The sequence below is a fragment of the Acinonyx jubatus genome, chromosome D4 (genome assembly GCF_027475565.1).
Source record: "Acinonyx jubatus isolate Ajub_Pintada_27869175 chromosome D4, VMU_Ajub_asm_v1.0, whole genome shotgun sequence".
Classification (NCBI taxonomy): Eukaryota; Metazoa; Chordata; class Mammalia; order Carnivora; family Felidae; genus Acinonyx; species Acinonyx jubatus.
This window is the reverse complement of record NC_069391.1, coordinates 90,456,749-90,476,504: the sequence shown is the minus strand read 5'-3', so window position 1 is coordinate 90,476,504 and position 19,756 is coordinate 90,456,749. Positions and strand designations below refer to the sequence as shown.

The window sequence follows — 19,756 nt, the reverse complement described above, 5'->3', positions numbered from 1 at the left end:
AGAATTACCCTGATAACAAAACCAAATAAAGACACCACCAAAAAACCCCAGAACTACAAGCCAATATCTGTGAACATAGATGCAAAAATCCCCAACAAAATACTAGCAAATTGTATACAACAATACATTAAGAAGATCATTCACCACAGTCAGGTGGGATTTATTCCTGAGTCACAAGAGTGGTTCAACATTCACAAATCAATCACCGTGACACATCACATCAACAAAACAAAGGATAAAAATCATGTGATCATCTCAATACATGCAGAAAAAGCACTTGACAAAATTCAACATCCATTCATGATAAAAACCCTCAACAAAATAGGGCTAGAGTGAAACCCCCAACAAATAAAATCTATATGAAAAACCCACCGCTAACATCATACTAGGGAGAAGAACTGAGAGTTCTTCATCTAAGGTCAGGAACAAGACAAGGATGTCTACCACCCTTGTGGAGGAGGAGTCACCAGTTTGACTCAACAGAGTACTGGAAGTCCTAGACACAGCAATGAGACAAGAAAAAGAAATAGGAGGCATCCATATTCATTAAGAAGTTAAACTGTCACAATTTGCAGATAACATGATACTATACAGAGAAAATCCTAACGATTCCACCAAAAAACTACCAGAAGTAATAAACGAATTCAGTAAAGTGTCAGGATAGGAAATTAATACCCAGAAATTCGTAGCATTTGTGTATACTAGCAGCAAAGTCACAGAAAGAGAAATTTTAAAAAGCACCATTTACAATTGCACCGAAAAGAATAAAATACTGCAGAATAAACTTAACCAAAAAGGTGAGAGACCTATACTCTGAAAATATAACTCACTGATGAAATAAACCGAAGAAGACACAAACAGATGGAAACACATTCCCTGCTCATGGGTGAGAAGAACAGATATTGGCAGAATGTCCATGCTCCCTAAAGCAGCCTACAGATTCAAAGCAATCTCTATCAAAATACCGACAGCCTTTTCCATAAACTAGAACAAATAATGCTAACATTTGTATGGAGCCACAGAAGACCCCAAATAGCCAGAGTGACCTTGTCCAGTGGTCGAGTATTAAGCAAACCTTCCATGTAATTAACCCCAGTCCGACTGGCTGCCCGGCATGTGCTCAGCACACATGTCTGTTTTCTGGTTCCATCCTCACAGTAACCAAGGGAGAAAGTTACCACATTTCCAGTTTTACAGATGTGAACCCTGACTGTGAAGCCCAGAGCCACTAAATAAGTGAACCAGTACATGAATGCACTGTCCTGCATGCATTTATTTCCTCTTCCTGTGCCTGTGTATTTTGGTCCCGATTCACGGGAAGCACGGTGATTAGCACTGAGAATGCAGTTTGTGCACGAGATGGCCGTGGACCCTGTTCTTGAAGATTGGGCAATAGCAAGGACAGGCATTTGACATAATTACATGACAGGCATTAACTCGCAACTGTGACAAGTACAACAGAGGAGAGATACAACAGCCAAGGACCATTAGAACGTGGAGCGGGGGTCGCAGCTCTCTGGAGGCCCACGGAAGACCCGAGATGGAGGCCACGTGGAGGGTGCCAAGCTGCCCCTGCCGACCCTCAGTATCTCCCAGCATCTCTTAGCCCAGTCCGCCCCAGCATCTCCCAGCCCAGTCCGCCCACCAGCTGGATTTAGCCACATGAGGGCCTAAGCATGGCCGGCAGAGGTCAACCCACCATGAGGAATACAAAATAATGTTTTAAGCCACTAAGTTTTGGTGTGGTTTTGTAGACAAGTATGGAAAACTGAAATAGAATCCAGTGTCTAAACAGGAAACTACATCCCACATTTTGCCTGTACTGTGGTCAGTACAGTCAAGCTTGGGCAGCTGACTGGCTGCACGTGTAACACAGAACATGGAATATCAGAAGTTCTGGCTCAGAGTGACTGCGTTGGGCACTGGGAGAAAAGAAAGTTCAAGTCCCAACGCGTGTCCCCAGTCCAGAGTCTTCCTAAGATGTGTTCATAGACTCCCTCATGTCTCGTTCCCACAGGGTGACAGGGGCTAAGAATCAAAAGCAGAGTTAGAACCAGTGGTTTCCCAAGTTACAATGACAATGAACAGTGTCAGCTAAGCATTGTATGGGAACCAGAGGCGAGGGACACTGGAGTGGGATGTGGGGGAGGAGGAACCAGCCCCCACTGTGGCCTCCATTCCTCTTCGATGATACTATAATTTCCTTGCCCAAGGGAATTGCCCTGCGAGAGGCAGATGTACAATTATGCTCGGATCCCAGAGATGAATTTCAGAGTCAGATCACAGAGGAGTAAGCATTCTGTGGTGGTTTGAACACATGTCCTCAGATTCCATGTGGCCTCCCCTTGAACCTGGGTGGGCCTCCGTGGCGCCCGGATGGAAAAGGCCACACAGCCCTGCTTGCTCCTCCTGGGACATTCACTCTGGGAGCCTCCAGCTGTCTTTTGTTTCTGTTTCCCCCTGCTTCATTGAGTAGAATTTACCTATTACACTGTGTAAGTTTAAGGGGTACAACGTGTTGATCTGATAGGCATATGACTTGTGAATTTTAGTTCAAGTGCAGTGCAATATTGGCTTCAGGAGTAGAATTCAGTGATTCATCACTTACATACAACACCCAGTGCTCATCACAAGTGCCCTCCTTAGTACCCATCCCCCATCAAGCCCATCCCCTACCCTCCACCTCCCTCCATCAACTCTCAGTTTGTCCTCTATCGTTGAGTCTCTTGTAGTGTGTTTCTCTTTCTTTTCTTCCCCCCTTCCCATATGTTCTGTTCTGTTTCTTTTTTTTTTTTTAATTTTTTTTTCAACGTTTATTTATTTTTGGGACAGAGAGAGACAGAGCATGAACGGGGGAGGGGCAGAGAGAGAGGGAGACACAGAATCGGAAACAGGCTCCAGGCTCTGAGCCATCAGCCCAGAGCCTGATGCGGGGCTCGAACTCACGGACCGCGAGATCGTGACCTGGCTGAAGTTGGACGCTTAACCGACTGCGCCACCCAGGCGCCCCTGTTCTGTTTCTTAAATTCCACATGAGTGAAATCATATATTTGTCTTTCTCTGATTGACATATTTCACTTAGCATAATACATTCTAGCTCCATCCACATCGTTGCAAATGGCAAGATTTTATTGTTTTTGATGGTTGAGTAATACTCCTTTGTATATATATACCACATCTTCTTTATCCATCATCAGTTGATGGACATTTGGGCTCTCTCCCTAGTTTGGCTATTGTTGATAATGCTGCTGTATACATTGGGGTCCATGTACCCCTTGGAATCTGTATTTTTGTATCCTTTGGGTAACCAGCTAAGAGCACAATTGCTGGATGGTAGGGTAGTTCTGTTTTTGTTTTGTGAGGAACCTCCGTGCTATTCTTCAGAGTGGCTGCACCAGTTTGCATTCCAACCAACAGTGCAAGAGAGTTCCCTTTTTCTGCATCCTCGCCAACACCTGTTGTTTCTTGTGTTGTTAATTGTAGCCATTCTGACCAATGTGAGGTGGTATCTCATTGTGGTTTTGATTTGTAATTCCCAGATGATGAGTGACATTGAGCATTTTCTCCTGTGTCTGTTAGCTATTGGGATGTCTTCTTTGGAAAAGTATCAGGGTGCCTGGGTGGCTCAGTTGGTTAAATGTCTGACCCTTGACCTCTGCTCAGGTCATGATCTCACGGTTCGTGGGTTCAAGCCCCACATTGAGCTCTGTGCTGACAGCTCAGAGCCTGGTGCCTGCTTTGGATTCTGTGTCTCCCTCTCTGCCCGTCCCCCACTCTCTCTCTCTCTCTCTCTTAAAAATGAATAAATATCATAAAAATTTGTAAAAGTGTCTATCCATGTCTTCTGCCCACTTCTTCACTGGATTATTTGTTTTTGGGGTATTGAGATTGGCAAATTATTTACAGATTTTGGATACTAACCCTTTATCTGATGTGTTGTTTGCAAGTATATTCTCCCATTCTGTAGGCTGCCTTTTGGTTTTGTTGATTGTTTCCTTCACTGTGCAGAAGCTTTTTATCTTGATGAGGTCCCAATGGTTCATGTTTGCTTTTGTTTCCCTTGCCTCTGGAGACATATTGAGTAAGAAGTTGCTGTGGCCAGGGTCAAAGAGGTTGTTGCCTGTTTTCTCCTCTAAGATTTTGATGGCTTCCTATCTTACGTCTAGGTCTCTCATCCATTTTGAGTTTATTTTTGTGTATGGTGTAAGAAAGTGGTCCAGGTTCATTCTTCTGCATGTCGCTGTCCAGTTTTCGAAACACCATTTGTTGAAGAGACTGTCTTTATTCCATTGGATAGTCTTTCCCGCTTTGTTGAAGGTGAGTTGACCATATAGTTGTGGGTTCATTTCTGGGTTTTATATTCTGTTTCATTGATCTATGTGTCTGTTTTTGTGCCAGTAGCATACTGTCTTGATGAGCAAAGTTTTGTAATACAGCTTGAAGTCCAGGATTGTGATGCCTCCAGCTTTGGTTTTCTTTTTCAGAATTGCTTTGGCTGTTTGGGGTCTTTTGTGGTCCCATACAAATTTTAGGATTATTTATTCTAACTCTGTGAGAAATGCTGGTGGTATTTTGATAGGGATTGCACTACATGTGTAGATGCTTTGGGTAATATATACATTTTAACAATGTTTGTTCTTCCAATCCTTGAGCATGGGATGCTTTTTCATTTCTTTTTGTCTTCTTTAATTTTTTCTATAGTTTTCAGAGTACAGATATTTTACCTCTTTGGTTAGGTTTATTCCTCAATATCTACTTGTTTTTGGTGCAATTGCAAATGGGATCGATTCCTTGATGTATTTTTTCTGCCGCTTCATTATTGGTGTATAGAAATGCAACAGATTTCTACTCATTGATGTTACATCCTGCAACTTTGCTGAATTCATGTATTAGTTCTAGCAATTTTATGGTGGAGTCTTTCAGGTTTTCTACATGGAGTATCATGTCATCTGCAAATAGTGAAAATTTGACTTCTTCCTTGCCAGTTTGGATGCCTCTTATTTCTTTTTGTTGTCTGATTGCTGAGGCTAAGACTTCCAGTACTATGTTAAAAGAGTAATGCTGAGAGTGGACATCTTTATCTTGTTCCTGACCATAGTGGATAGGGTCTCAGTTTTTCTCCATTGAGGATGATATTAGCTGTGGGGCTTTCATATATGGCCTTTATGATGTTGATGTGTGTTCTATGTATCCCTACTTTGTTGAGGGTTTTTATCAAGAATGGATGCTGTATTTTGTCAAATGCTTTTCCTTCATCTATTGACAGGATCCTATGGTTCTTATCCTCTCTTTTATTAATGTGGTGTATCATGTTGATTGCTTTGCAAATATTGAACCAGTTCTGCAGCCCAGGAATAAATCCCACTTGATCGTGGTGAATAGTTCTTTTCATGTACTGTTGAATTCAATTTGCTCGTAATTTTATTGAGGATTTTTACATCCTTTTTCATCAGGAATATTGGCCTGTAATTCTTTTTTAGGGGGTCTTTGTCTGATTTTAGAATCAAGGGAATGCTGGCCTTGTAGAGTGAGTTTTGAAGCTTTCCTTCCATTTCTGCTTTTTGGAACAGTTTGAGAAGAATAGGTATTAACTCATCTTTAAATGTCTGGTAGAATTCCCCTGGGAAGCCAGCTGACCCTGGACTTTTGTTTGTTGGGAGATTTTTGATAACTGATTCAATCTCTTTGCTGATTATGAGTCTGTTTAAATTTTCTGTTTCTTCCTGTTTTCAGTTTTGGTAGTTGGTAAGTTTCTAGGAATTTATCCATTTCTTCCAGATTGCCCAGTTTGTTGGCACATAATTTTTCATAATATTATAATTGTTGGCATTTCTGTGGTGTTGGTTGTGATCTCCTCTCTTTCATAGGAAATTTTGAGGGGTTTTCTTGGGGAGTGAGCATGCCTTTTGTTTGTACAAGTGAGAGCCATGTGGGGTGCCGTTGATGTTTGGTGTGGCTGTTTTCCTTCCTATGCAGTGACAGTATGGTCAGAAAGGCACAGGAGGATGGCCTGGACAAAGGGATGGGCTGTTGTGGGGAATCACTGGGCGTTATGTTGGTGGCCAGTTCCTAAGTCCTCTTCCCATGTGGAGGGGTCTGACACCGAGTGGGTTTAGTGGAAGGCAGGCCCACCCCCTCTGCAGGCACAGGGGAACCTGAGGCACCAGAAACCCCCCGGTGCCGTCCCTGTCTGACGGGGAATATGCTATTAGTGCGTGCTCCACAAGCACTGGATTTGGAGCAAATCTTCAAGCAAAGGTCTGATTCTGAAGGTTCAGAAATTCTTTTATTCAGTGGACACACTAATGGGTATTGTGATAAAGCAGGAAGCTTCATAAGACTGAGTCGTTTTCCCATTTGATTATTACTGAACACCAGATTCACATTTGAGTATGAACTAATTCCTCAGAAGATAAAGACCGAAGACAGGTGATTGGTGTTGACTGCAAGGACACTGGCAGGAAAAGTGAGAGGTGGCTGGGGACCAGGCGATGGCAGGCGATGGCTGGCGATGGCAGGCGATGGCAGGCGATGGCAGGCGATGGCCTCACCATCGTCTGTGTGTTTCTGTGTCCAACCACAGTGCCTGGAAATGTTGAAAGTGACCCAGCATGCAGGACAGAATGTGAAATGCATGGGGATGTGTGGTTGGGGTGCTAAATGTAGTTTTAGTTTCTTTAGATACGGGAGGGGTTGGGAACGTTGGTATTTTTTTAAAAAATATTTTTGGAGACTAGATGGGAATGAAATCACAGAACCTCAGGCTCTCTGGGTTGAAGGCTCAGAAAACATTACCAGTTCTGGGTCCCATCGAGCAGATATTCAGACTATTTTTTAACAACTCCTAGTTGAAGACAAAGTCTCTCTTCCTGTAGCTGATGCCCTCTGACACTGCCGCACGGCTCCAGATGCTGTAGGTTGACAGTGTTTGTGCCCTCGGTTATTACACTGCAGGATCGGCAGTCTTGTCTCCCGGTTTCTCCCCGGAGGCCTCCTCTCTGGCTTTGTGTCGGGCCCTCGTGGCCTCCTTGCCTTGGCTGGTTCATCTCTGCCTCTGGGGGCAGTGGGTCCTAGAATAGAAGTGGACCGCCAGAAGTGGAGAGGGGCACCTACTCCCATGACCAGACCTGCGGTGGCACTGTGGCCACCATCAGAATGTGCTGGGAGAGCTGACCACCTGCCCCGGGTTCCCGTAGGACCCAGTGTTTGGGGCCAGACCCCAGAGGTGCCCACACACTCGGCCTCAGTGGCCGCACCTCACTTGCACCTCCTCTGTGCTTACTGTTGATGAAAAACCCTCAAGCCAGTTTTTCAAGTGGAGCTATAGTTTCTCTCCCTTTATTTTGTATTTCTGCGGTCAACTCATCGGACTGTGGGAGGCATTTGGGGATGTCTTCTCAGAACACTGTCCCTACCCACCACCTACAGAGGCAGTGGGTTCAACCACAGTGGGGCCCGTTCGTGAGCTGGTCAGAGGCTCGAGTCGTGGGTGGCAGGACCCAGCATGACAAGCAAGCTTCTGACCCCTTCTCTGCGGCTTCGGAACAGGGTTCCTGTTGATCGTGGGTCTTGGGAGTTCACGTGGACTCTGGCAGCTGTTTGAATACACAGAGTGAGTCCTGTCAGTGGCTGGTATCAGGGAGAAGGTAATGTGCATGTGTGACTGTTGTCCTAGACAACAGAAGTGTAGCATCCACCCTGCATTCTCCGAGCTTTCTCTTGAATGGAACAGACTGCCCCGACCTGGGCCCTTGTCACGCTCTCTGTGAGTCTCCGCCAGGGCTCTTGTCAAGCTCATAATGTAGCCTGGAGACCTGTTGAGCTCTTCATTTCATTACTACACGTGGGAGCGGGGCCGGGACGACCTATCAACGCAGGGTTACTAAATGTTTTCCTCAAATGCAGACAGCGCGAAAGCAGGGATCAGGGCTTTCTAGTTGGGGTGACACCAGACAGTCTCCGGGTGAGCTTTGCTGCTGATCAGTGGGAGGCCCTCCTGGGATTTACCCTGTGATCACTGACATACTCTCATCAGGCATCTGCCTCGACCAGCCCTTCTGACAGCGCTTCCCAGGCGATGTCGATGCCAAGCTGTTAGTCCAGGAGAGGGTGTGTGGGTCGTACTTGTCTAGGTGAAGTTCAGATTGAACTGGGTGTCCTATGTCTTTTCTTTGTTCAGCCTGGAACCTTGTGGCCATGCAAGTGCATAATCCTGTCCTCACTGGTTTTGTTAAGTGCTTTCTAGCAGGGCAAGACAAATTCTGTGCTGTGATGGTTTCCCCCACCCCCGCTGACCGCCCCCCGCCCCCCGGCCCCAGGCATGCCCAGTCCATTCGTGAGGAACCGGGAACATTCCGGCTCCTGGCTTCCCTCCTGCCAGGCTCCAGGCAGGGCGTCCCGATGCTCTGGGACCTTTCACCTCCCCAAGTGTGTCTGACTCATGGGGCCTCCGGGGGATAAAGGGGCTTTGTCAGAGCCCGGCCTCATTTGCCACTTCAGAGCATCATGTCTGTTGACATTGCAAAATAGCAGAAGAATTCGACAACAGGCCTTTTCAGAATGTTCATGGTGAATGCACAAAGGACAGTCCCAAGTGGGCCAGCAGCTGGCCCGGAGAGCTTTCCGGGTGAGAAATCACATCTGGGTATTCAGCCTCTGTGGACCCTGTCCTGCCCACCCGGTGACTCAAATGGGCAAAGGCAGCGGGTGGGCCCCTTCCCGAGGACGGGCACTGTGTGAGTGGCTTCCTGTGATGGCATCTGACCCCCTCTCACGCTGTGGCATTTGTATGAAGAGTCCCCAGACTCGTCCACTATCACGGAGGCCCCCTAAACATCGACCACCGTATGTTTAAGGGGCCTCAAGCCAGAGGTTCAAGCATAAAGGTAGAATAACCTTCTGGTGCTTGTTGAGTGTCCTGTCCCTGTGTGTGGGGAGCAGCCAGATGGCCAAGCTGGCAGTTCCTGAGGGTTTGGTCAGGGCCGGACAGGGCAGATGCTGGGCATAGACGTGTGCTGTGCAGGGCAGGGTGGGGCAGGCCACTGCTCCCCAGTCAGTGTGTGCTGTATGGGGGTGGGGACAGTCCACACCCCAGGATGAAGGGACCCCACCCAGGGAAGGCACCTGAAGGTTCGCCCTGTGTGAACGCGTCTGGGTGACCCCAACGCTTCAGTTAGCAAGCTTGCCCCAATTAATTTATTCAGAAGAGGGTGTTCCTGGAGATTGGGAATGTACAGAAATTCCCACATCGGTGACACAGACAGCAGTCAGTCTGGAGCTGTGGCCAAAGCTGTTGCTTCTGGCAATGAGCCACAAAGCCATGCTGGGTTGCTCTCCTTGCAGCAAATTAGTTATAATTAATGATCATTTGCAATAGAGACATAAGTACGAATTCATGCCAGACATGAACACATCCGGTAACACGAATCTAACCTTACTTGAATTCAAATGAAATCACAGTAAAAGAAAACGTTCATCAGATTAAATATTTTTTAAAGATTGGAATAGTCAGAGCTGACAACCACATGGAGGCGAGAGCCCCATGGTCTGCGTGCTGGTGGGAATGCGTCAGGCACAGCCACTTTGAAAGGCAGTTCGGTGGCACATCCCAACACCCTTGAGCATGCTAATGTTTTCCAACCCAGCAGAGTTGCTTCCAGAAATTGCTATGGGGAAGCACACGTAAGGCGAACACAGTTGCAGCTTCACAGCAGAAGAAAGTCTGAAAAGTCCAGTGTCAGTAAATTATCCCGGGCCCTTGTAGTGGAGTGTTTAACGCAATGATGCTGGTGTGGGAAAGAGAGTGGGTATTAATACCCACGAAAATCCCGAGCACAGAGGCGGAGAGAGGGTTGGCTGGATGAAAACAAACTGCAGACCTAGAGTAACTGAAGCAGTTAGATTCCTGGTGTTAAATGAAGAATAAATTCCCGGTGTTGATTTGGGGATGATAGATGCACGAAAGAAGCAGAAGAGAGTCCGTAGACAGAACGATTCTGGTCTGGAAAGGCAGTTTGACCAAGAGGTGTATTGGGGCCACTTGCAGCCACACGACAAGTAAGCCCTGGGGTGTTAGATGTGGCATGGTGACAGTGACGGTAGCTGACAGCATCTCTTCTGTATTTGCAAGTTGCTAAGAGAATAGATCTTAATTTTTTTTTGTAACAATGTACGGTGTTTTTGTTGAATTATTTTGGTGACCGTTAGGCAATATACGCGAATATCGAGTCATTACGTTGTGGAACACCTTAAACAAATACAACGTTATATGTCAACTGTAAAACCAGGGGGAACATGTATCAGAATAGTACTGAAGGGGACCATTTAGTCCGGGGTTCTGAGATAAGGGTTATATATGTGAAAGTGAGACATTTCATATATTATCAAAAATAAGCTCCAGGGGCGCCTGGGTGGCTCAGTCGGTTAAGCGTCTGACTTCGGCTCAGGTCATGATCTCGCGGTCCGTGGGTTCGAGCCCCACGTCGGGCTCTGTGCTGACAGCTCAGAGCCTGGAGCCTGCTCCAGATTCTGTGTCTCCCCCTCTCTCTGACCCTCCCCCGTTCATGCTCTGTCTCTCTCTGTCTCAAAAATAAATAAACGTTAAAAAAAATTTAAAAAAAATTTAAAAATAAGCTCCAGCTGGATTTAAGAAGGGAACCCTGCCTAGAAACATAGCGGAAGGGACTATAGGAGAAACATTCAGCCCTCTGAGGATGGGGAAGGATTTCTGAAGCAAGACACAAAGCCAGAGCTGTAGCAGAGACGTGTAGTCACCAAGCTGTGTCCTGATTCTCCTGGGCACACAGGACGCCGACCTTCCCCAGCAGGGACACAGCACAAGAGTGATTTCTGGCTGGTGGGGAGTGGGGGACAGTGATGTGTGCTCGCCTGCCCTTTGCTGGTCTCAGGGCGTTGGGGCCGCTCTCTGTCTGCCATTCCTGGGGGTGGGGGGAGTGAAGGACACAAGAAAGGGGCCTCAGACGGAGAGCTGGTGGAGAGCTGCCAGGAAGGATGGCTGCACCAGAAACTTCTGCGTTACACATAAAATTGTGTGTGTGTGCGCATGCGTGCGCGTGTGAGGCCACTGGGGTTTTGAAGCCAGGACTAATGCCGAAGTCATCAGTGGAAACACGCTCCGCATTACTCACATGGAAGTTTAGGTCTTGTGTGTAGGGAAACGGGGGGTAAGTAAAGTTAAAAGATAAGTAACACAGTAGAAAGTATTTGCAGCATACTCCAAAGATGAAAGATGGTAGGGGAAAAAAGTGCTCCTAAAAGTCAATAAAGAAAGCTAAAACAATTCATTCACAAACTAGTCAAAGAATAAAAAGAGGGTAATTGCAAAAGAGAAAAACAAAGCCTGTAAACGACAAACGAGAAAAGATACTTAACCTTGTTTCTAATCATAAAATGCAAATGAGAGCCACAATATACCCATTTTTTGCTTATTGGAATGGGAAATTTTTAAAAATTTGATTATATTCAGGGGTTTGCAGGTATGTGAGGAGAGAGGCATCAGTACACTTCTTCATAAACTGTTTTACTTTTTTTAAGTTTACGTATTTATTTTTGAGAGAGAGAGAGAATGCACAGGCAGGGCAGGGGCAGAGAGAGAGGGAGACAGAGGACCCCAAGCAGGCTGCCCACTGTCTGTGCAGAGCCCAACACCGGGCTGGAAGCCACAAACCACGAGATCATGACCTGAGCCAAAACCAACAGTGGGAGGCCTAACTGACCAAGTCACCCGGGATCCCCTTTATAAACTCTTGTAGAAGTGAGTTATAAAATGTGTGGACCTTGAACATACCAGTTCCATGTCCCAGCGCCTACAGTAGAGGAGGATCCTAAATAAATTATGGGGAAATACTGATGCATATTCGGAACATGAAACCGTGCTGAGAGACTTGACTACATAAGTTCGCTGATCCATCCTGTGACCTAAATTGCCTTGCAATATTAATACAAAAACGGTTCCATACATGTATTAAACGTTCCCCAGAATGCCTTTGGTTTATGCCAATACGCATGTGAGGACGCGGGAAGCGTGTGGAGGAAAGTCCACGGATCCAGGTGGCCACCACTGGCGTGGAGATGGCCGTGAGCCTGTGAACGTCTGGGTTGTTTGAATCTTGTTACAAGAGCCTGGTAACATACCACATGTAAAATTAAGAAAAAAAAAAAGAAGATGCTATAAGCTGTAAAATGTTCATGAGAATGAAACACAATCAAGCAGGGGAATTGGTAGTAAGTGATAATTATGGAAGCGTGTAGTGCGTGGAAAATGCTTATGATGTGGCATGAAAAAGAAATCAAAATTACAGATAAACTATAATAGTTAAGAGGGAACCATGAGTTTCCTTGGGGATGAAAACTGGAAGGAAATACTTTGAGAGCATGGCTGACTTTTTAAATCTATTTCCTAAACTTTTTTTTAGCATTTATTTATGTTGCGAAAGAGAGAAAGCACAAGCAGGGGAGGAGCAGAGAGAGAGAGAGGGAGGGAGGGAGGGAGGGAGGGAGGGAGAAAGAGAGAATTCCAAGCAGGCTCTGCACTGTCAGCACAGAGCCTGACGTGGTGCTCAAACTCACAAGCCATGAGATCGTGACCTGAGCCAAAGTCAGATGCTTAACTGACTGAGCTACCCAGGCGCCGCTGTTTCCTAAGCTTTTATGTGAGTATTTCCCCTCTTCCAACACCTTGTTTCTTCTTGGAGGGGGGCAAAAATGTGCTGGGAGATGATGGTGATTGTGATGGTGGTGGTGATGATGGTGATGGTGGTAGTGGTGATTGGTGATGGTGATGATGGTGATGGTAACGATGGTCATGATGATGATGGTGATGATGGTGTTGATGACAGTGGTGGTGGTGGTGCTGGTGGTGATTATGACAGTGGTGATGATAATGGTGATGGTGACGATGATGATAAAGGTGATTTTGAGTTCATATCCAGACAATAGGCTTGCAGCTAGCTATTTTTGAGAAGGGAAGGATTTTCTAAATTAACTGAACATTTCGAGATAAACTAGATGGAATAGATAATAAAGTTTTATGTACAGGGGGTTCCAACTAGAAAAAACAGGAAAAAGAAAAGCCTGGTGCACTGTGGGAAGAAACGCAGATGAGTGAGCCAGTGCAAGTGGAGCTCCAGGTATAAAACGTATGAAGCAGATATGGCAAAATTTATGAAATCTGGATAGTGAGTACACGGGTGTCCACGGTAGTTGAGTATGCTTGAAAGATTTCGTAATTTAGGAGATGGATCCCATAAAAATAAGTTCCCTGCAAAGTCACCATCTCATGTAATATATTCATGGGTGCCATGTCTAATATTTAAAATTCGGACGACCTCATATCACTGTGCTTACAAAACGAACCTGCTGCAACGAGATACAGAAACGCTGATACACAGCCAGGTAAACTGGAGGCAGGTCTGTCTGATCGACAGCCCAATCGTTGTTTGTTACATAATTTTGAACCTGAACTTTGTAACGCCCAATGCTCAAATCACAGTTTGCATGGACGGCAAGCGGCAGGCAGTTGAATGTGGGGTTTTGAGCACAAGGGCTAGGGGTGGATGCTCTTTCCCACAGGAAAGGGGAGTCATGGGTGCTTTGATGGGTCCAAGGACCCAACTCCTGAGGCAAGACTGCTGTGAGGAGACAGCTGTCTGTAGTCAGAGCACAGCTGGAGTCTACAGAACACGAGGATTTGCCTTTGCGGTGATCCGGAAACCTACCCTCCAGGGATCTGCGCATTCACTCCCTTGCCAATCTGTGTGCAGTTAAAGAAGACATCCAGGGGCGCCTGGGAGGCTCAGTCGGTTAAGCATCCAACTCTTGGTTGTGGCTCAGGTCACGATCTCACGGTTTGTGGGTTCAAGCCCCACATCGGGCTCGGTGCTGACAGCTTAGAGCCTATTTGGGGTCCTCCCCCTACCTGTCTCCATGCCCCTCCCCTGCTCATGCTGTGTCTGTCTCAAAAATATATGAATTAACTTAAAAAAAGACGTCCGTGTGAATTACTTGGTTGCCATGGCCATAACACAGAGTCGGTGCACATGAAGGAGGAAAGGTGTGTGTGTGTGTGTGTGTGTGTGTGTGCCGCACATGCACCTGTGCACTTTGGGAATTCATTCTTTTCCACCTCTTCCTCTTCTTAACACCCTGCCCACTAGTTTCAGCCTAAAGGCTCCAGTGTGTCTTGTGTTGAGCCTTCCACCTTCCCAGTGTTGGATAACCCCAGTCTGAGTGACCATTGAAGGGGTAGGGACCATGAAACTGACTTTTCTATCATGGATCTGGCGATTGTTCAGAATGGCTCACCAGGAGAATGGATTTTTTCATTTTCAGTAGTTTCCACGTGAGGTTAAGTGAACACGGATATTTGGATTGGATTGGATTTAGGTCTGAGCACTTTGGGGGAAATGAGAGTTGAGGGTTTACTTCTGTGACACGGAGAAAAGTCACTCACTTATGGGGGCCTGGGGTCTCTATTGCCACCAGTGGCAGGTGGTTCATAAGGCGGGTGGGGGAGAGGAGAGCAAGAAAGGAAAGATTCTTGGGTCAGATTCCTGGCCCAATTGTTATACATATTTTTTCAAATGGAATCTAGGAAACGCGTGAACAAGAAAATTAAAAAAAAAAAAACACCCAAAATAATACAAAGCAAAAAAAAAAAAAAAAAAAAAAAAAAAAAAAAGCAACCCCAAACAAAAGCCAAAGCATTGAAGAGTCGGGTTTTGAGGGGGAGAAACAGGAGCCTGGGCAAGTTAGATTGGGGTGAGTTTGTGGAGCTGGGAGCGCGAAGCACTGAAACTTTGGGAAACCCACGTGTGAGAGAGACACTCCAAATGAAAGACGGAGACGTTTTGGAGGTTTTTGTGCATTATAGCTGTACCCTGCTTATGGGATCCTCAATGGGATGTGGTGAAGTGTTGAGCCTCTTAGTCTAGGGGCCAAAGTCACTGTTTACTTTTTTATGTTTATTTATTTGGAGAGAGGGAGAGAGAACGAACAGGGAACGGGCAGGGAACGGGCAGGGAGAGGGAGGCAGAATCCGAAGCAGGCTCTGCGCTGTCAGAATAGAGCCTGGAACAGGGCTCGATCCAATGACCCTGTGATCACCTGTCCCGTGGGCCTGGCACAGGCCCTTACTCCCGCATGCCAGACGGGGCAGCAGGGTCCTCCTCCCAGGGCCCCAGCTGGGACTCACTGGAGGCCCAGCCTTGCAGGCTCATCTCTGACCTTGCCCTGCACCTCTTCGTGGTGAGAGACACATAATATGGATCTACCCTCTAAACCATTGCTGAGTGGACAGTAAGCAGGTCTCCGGAGTCTGGTCATTCTGTGTGGCTGAGCCTCAGTAGCCCCTGGAACAGCACCCCTGTGCCTTTTCTCCCACCCCTACCCCCTACCTCCCCCCCATGACCACCCCCACCGCGTTCCTGGCTGCTGCCATGCTGCTCTCAGGGTCATGGATCTGACTGTTCTGGTCCCTCGTACAAGCAGAGGGGATTTGGATTTGGTGACTGGCTTATTTCACTCCACACGTGTCCTCAGGGTTCATCCATGTGGCAGGTGCCCGCTTCCCTCCTCTAAGGAGGAACGATATTCCAGTGTGGGCACACAGCCACTTGTCTCTATCCCCTCATCCACGGCAGACATTCACATTTCTTCCACGTTTGGCGTGCCGTGAGTGACGCTGCGGTGAACACGGGGGTGCAGAGATCTCTTCAAGATCCTGATTTCAATTCCTTTGGGTACTCAGTTTTGTCCTACTTTTGACTTCATAGTCCCATGATCATAATTTTATGATAGAAGTGAGAGAATCTTTGCTAATCCTGTTTTTAATTTTTTTTAATGTTTATTTATTTTGGAGGGGCAGGAGGGGCAGAAGGAGAGGGACACACAGACTCCAAAGCAGGCTCCAGGCTCCGAGCTGTCAGCACAGAGCCCGACGCGGGGCTCGAACCCACGAATCACGAGATCATGACCTGAGCGGAAGTTGGACGCTTAACCCATTGAGCCACCCAGGCGCCCCAATTCCTTTTCTTTTTTGAAGCCCCTCCTGGTCTGAGGGTGACCCAAGGTCAGGGACTGTGTCTTACTCATGTCTGTGTCCCCAGCACCCGACAGGTGCTCAGTAGAGACCCTGCGTGCCTGGCAAGTGGGACCAATAAGTCACTCAGTTGATGAATGTAAATGGAGTCTTTCCAGAGGCGGCCCTCAGGACACACAGCATCTTCTGTAGGTTAGGACAGTGGAGCTGGGGTTGTGACAGACACGATGCATAAACATCACTTGGTAATGTGGGGGGAGGGCATTTCTGGCTGCACCTTTGGACGGAACACGTGCCGGGTCCCGCGTGAGCCTCCCGGCCGTGAGGTCAGGGAAGGTCTGCGCCTGCACACTCATCCATCCATGTGTTCGCCCACGAATCACAGGAACGTTCATCCACACCACCCACACATTTTTTCCCAGCCTCGGTGCCTTCATAAAACCAAGTATCAGTGGGATGACAGCCAAGCCCAGATGGTTTCCAGGTCTTGCGAGAAAGGCGCTGATTGCTTCTTCGGAGGGAATCCACGCTGTCATGCGGAGTCTAGTCTTTGGGAGAAGGTGGGCGTTGGTCACACTCTCCGTCCTGCTCTCTCTCCTCTGCATTTGTCCTGTCGTGCGTCGTGGCACCACTTGGCATGCGGGCTGGTGCTCTGCCTTCTCTGGAACGGACTTCAGACGTGTTTGCTCACCTCGAATTAGCTGCGGTTCTCGTGCACAGTTTCTGGACAGCAGTCTCTGGCCAAAGGCGTGGCACTGACCAGTGACCCTTGACACGGTTCAGCCTCGAAACCGGGACCCGTGTGGCTGTCCTTGCTGCTGGCACCTCAGGGGGACCGAACGGATGACTTCTGTGACAGAGGTGGTAGCATTACGATAAAAGCCCTTCACAAGGTGACTGTCCTGTCTTCTCTGATGCTGTGTCCTCAGAGTGATGCCTGGGGCCTCAGAGGACCTAAGTGACCAAGCCCGCCCCCTTCCCGGACCTGCTGGGGTGCAGTGTTTGACTCCCTGGCCCCAGGTCGCCTGCTGTGAGGGCAGCCTGTCTGTGCTGTGAGCAAGGCCTCTGGGTCCAAGCAGACCCACGTCCGAAGCCCCGTTTAACTGCTCATTGGCTCCATGACTCTGGCACTTTCTGAGTCTTTCTCTGCTTCAATCTCTTTCCGAGTATGGGATAGAGCAGTTAACCTGCAGGGTTGCTTTGAGTTTGGAACCATCAGCAGCACAGGGTGCCTGTCCTCACCAGGGACTTACCAGTGCAGCTCCCCAGCCAGGACTTGGCCCCGGTCTGGCTGACCCCATGTCCCCTACAGCACAGGACGGCCACAGCAGAATTCCTGCCCACTTTGGTGCTGGCTCTAAACCCCCTGAACCACAGGCAATCGAGTCTGCACGGACCAAGATTAAGGGCACCGTGTTAAGAGAGATTGTCCTCTTATGACTCCTTACTTCCACAGGCTGTGGGAGAAGACATACACTCTGGTCCTCACTGAGAGCCTGGGTGGACTTGGCTGCAAACAGAAAGGGAGGAAATAGCATCATCTCTGGCAGTGCAGCACAGTTCAATATAGCAGCAGTCACCGAGCACTGCCTGGAAGAGGCAAAGGTACTGGGCAGGTCCATTTCCTCTGTGCGTACCCCGTCCTGCCCGGGTCAGCCTCCCCATTTTAAGTTGGTTCTCACGAAGCCGATGCAAGCAGAGAGCTGTGCCCAGGACGGGTAGTGGGGAGCACTCTCGGGATCGGCACGTCAGAGAGTAAGGGAGGCAGGACCTGGCCGAGCACGAAGGTGGCAGCCATGCGTTTGCCCCAGGCCCTCAGCTGACTCATGCTGAGCTCTGCCGCTGGCTTGGCCCTGCACGGAGCCCTGAGCCTGCCCTCGGTGACCCCACAGTGACCGGCCTTGGCTGAGCCCCACTCCTGAGAGGGGGTGAATCTTGGGCCGGGTGGCTTCTTTCAGCCAAGGGAAATTCCAGGGAGGGACGGAGCTGTGAGTCTCCAGCAGCCGCACGCCCGGCAGCCAAAGCTGCCGAGTGCCTCAGTCTTCGAGGGGGACCCTGGGAGTGCAATGTGGCCATCTGGAGCCATCTTTCCAGACTTTGCCTCTGCCTGAGCAAGCCCCGTCTGCCTTCATTATCGTCTAGCCGGGAGGCAGCTCCCGTGGGAGAGGAGTCTGTGGGTAGAGGTTGGCCTTCCCTGTTCAGTAGCATGGATGCCCCAGGACTGTGGACGTGACCTGGTGGCACACATTCCAGCCAGTCCGGTGGGCAGGACGTTAGCTCCTGTCTCTGCACACCCGTACTTGAATACTCATCGCTTTCCCAGACACACAGGATCCCTCCACTCAGGCCACGATAACAGAGTAAGGCAGACTGGTAGTTAACCCCCAGGCATTGATGTCCTACGGTCATGTAGGTTGGACGTCCGAGATCCAAGCATGGGCAGGACTGAAGAGGCCTCCCTTCCCGCCTACAAATGGCTGTGCTGGAGCGAGCTCTTGTATGCCCTGTCATAAGGACACCGGTCAGGGTGGGTCAGCACCCAGCCCTACGATCTCTTCTAACCTCATTACCTCCTCAGAGGCCCCGTCTTCAAATATAGTCACGTCTGGGGTTAGGGCTTCAGCGTAGGAATGGCGGAGGGTGGGGGGCACGGTGTGACCCATAACAAGAAACAAGAATTGACTTCAAAGATGAGTTATTTAGAATGTTCTATATGGTTGGAGAGTCTTGTCTTCGTCCAAAAGAACACGTAACACAGTGACCTGTTCCTACAGTTGGCAAGCCGGGCCTGGGGGGGTGCATCAGCTCAACCACCTGGAAAACCCAGGCACCTTGGTCTTTTCTCACAGACAGGTATGAAAGTGGATGACACGTGTCCAGTTGGCGAGAAAGAATCAGGATTCAGAGCGGGAGACCATTCCCGACCGGGAAGCATTTTCCCAGGCAAGGCCACTTTTGCACACTGTCTGCCCAGACTGCAGACTCTTCATTCCCCAGTGAGGGCACGGGTAACCCGTTATTTCACCAAGTGTTTGAGAAGTGAGAACAGCCACGCTGTCATAGATATCAGCACTGATTTTTCCCCCTTCGGCCCCAGGACTCACCGGGAGCTGTGAAGGACGTGGGTGCTCCTGCTGAGACCTTGTCCCTACCTGGGAATAGGCGATGAGGTGTTCAGGCAGACGGCAGCTGGTGGGTGGATGCCATGTGACGGGGACTGCAGGCCCCATCGGGCAGCCCGACCTGGTTCCTGTGGTCCAGTCCCTGCCCTTCAGGATGGGGCTCCCTTACTGAGAGACTGTCTCGCCTGCGTCTGTCCCTGCAGGTGCTGGACAAGAGAAGGTCCTTCTCTGGCTGCTTTAAAGTGTAAAGTGTCAGTAGAGGACATGAGGTCCAGTGATGCCAACAGGTCAGGAGACAAGTGCCCTTGAAAACACAGCTTGTTACTCCTAGCTCCCGAGAGGAGGGAGCACCTGGTGCGGGGGGCGGAGGGCGGGGGGGGGGGGGAGGGGGCAAGAGGGCGGGTCAGGAGGCAGGTGAGGGGGAGGGCGGGCAGGAGCCTTTATTACCGTCTCTTCGGGAGGGAACAGGTGAGGCAGGGCAGGCGGGCGGAGGATTGGCAAGTTTGGACGACTTTAGCAGGCTCCTGGGGCGTGGGGCTGGCCCGGGTGTCTGGCCCCTGGCCCTGGGTGACCAGGG

The 19,756-nt window shown here is 48.8% G+C and overlaps 1 protein-coding gene across 2 annotated transcripts in view; it reads left to right on the top strand.

Moving 5' to 3' along the window:
• NXNL2 (nucleoredoxin like 2) overlaps positions 1 to 19,756 on the top strand; it is a 215,443-nt gene that overhangs the window by 102,902 nt on the left and 92,785 nt on the right. Inside the window, exons 4-5 of one of the 2 annotated variants that reach the window (XR_008291338.1) lie at positions 17,514 to 17,662; positions 18,907 to 19,466. The exons of the other annotated variant lie outside the window; for it this stretch is intronic. The gene's annotated coding sequence lies outside the window, so the exon portion shown is untranslated. The remainder of the gene's footprint in view (positions 1 to 17,513; positions 17,663 to 18,906; positions 19,467 to 19,756) is intronic. 2 annotated transcript variants of the gene reach the window in all.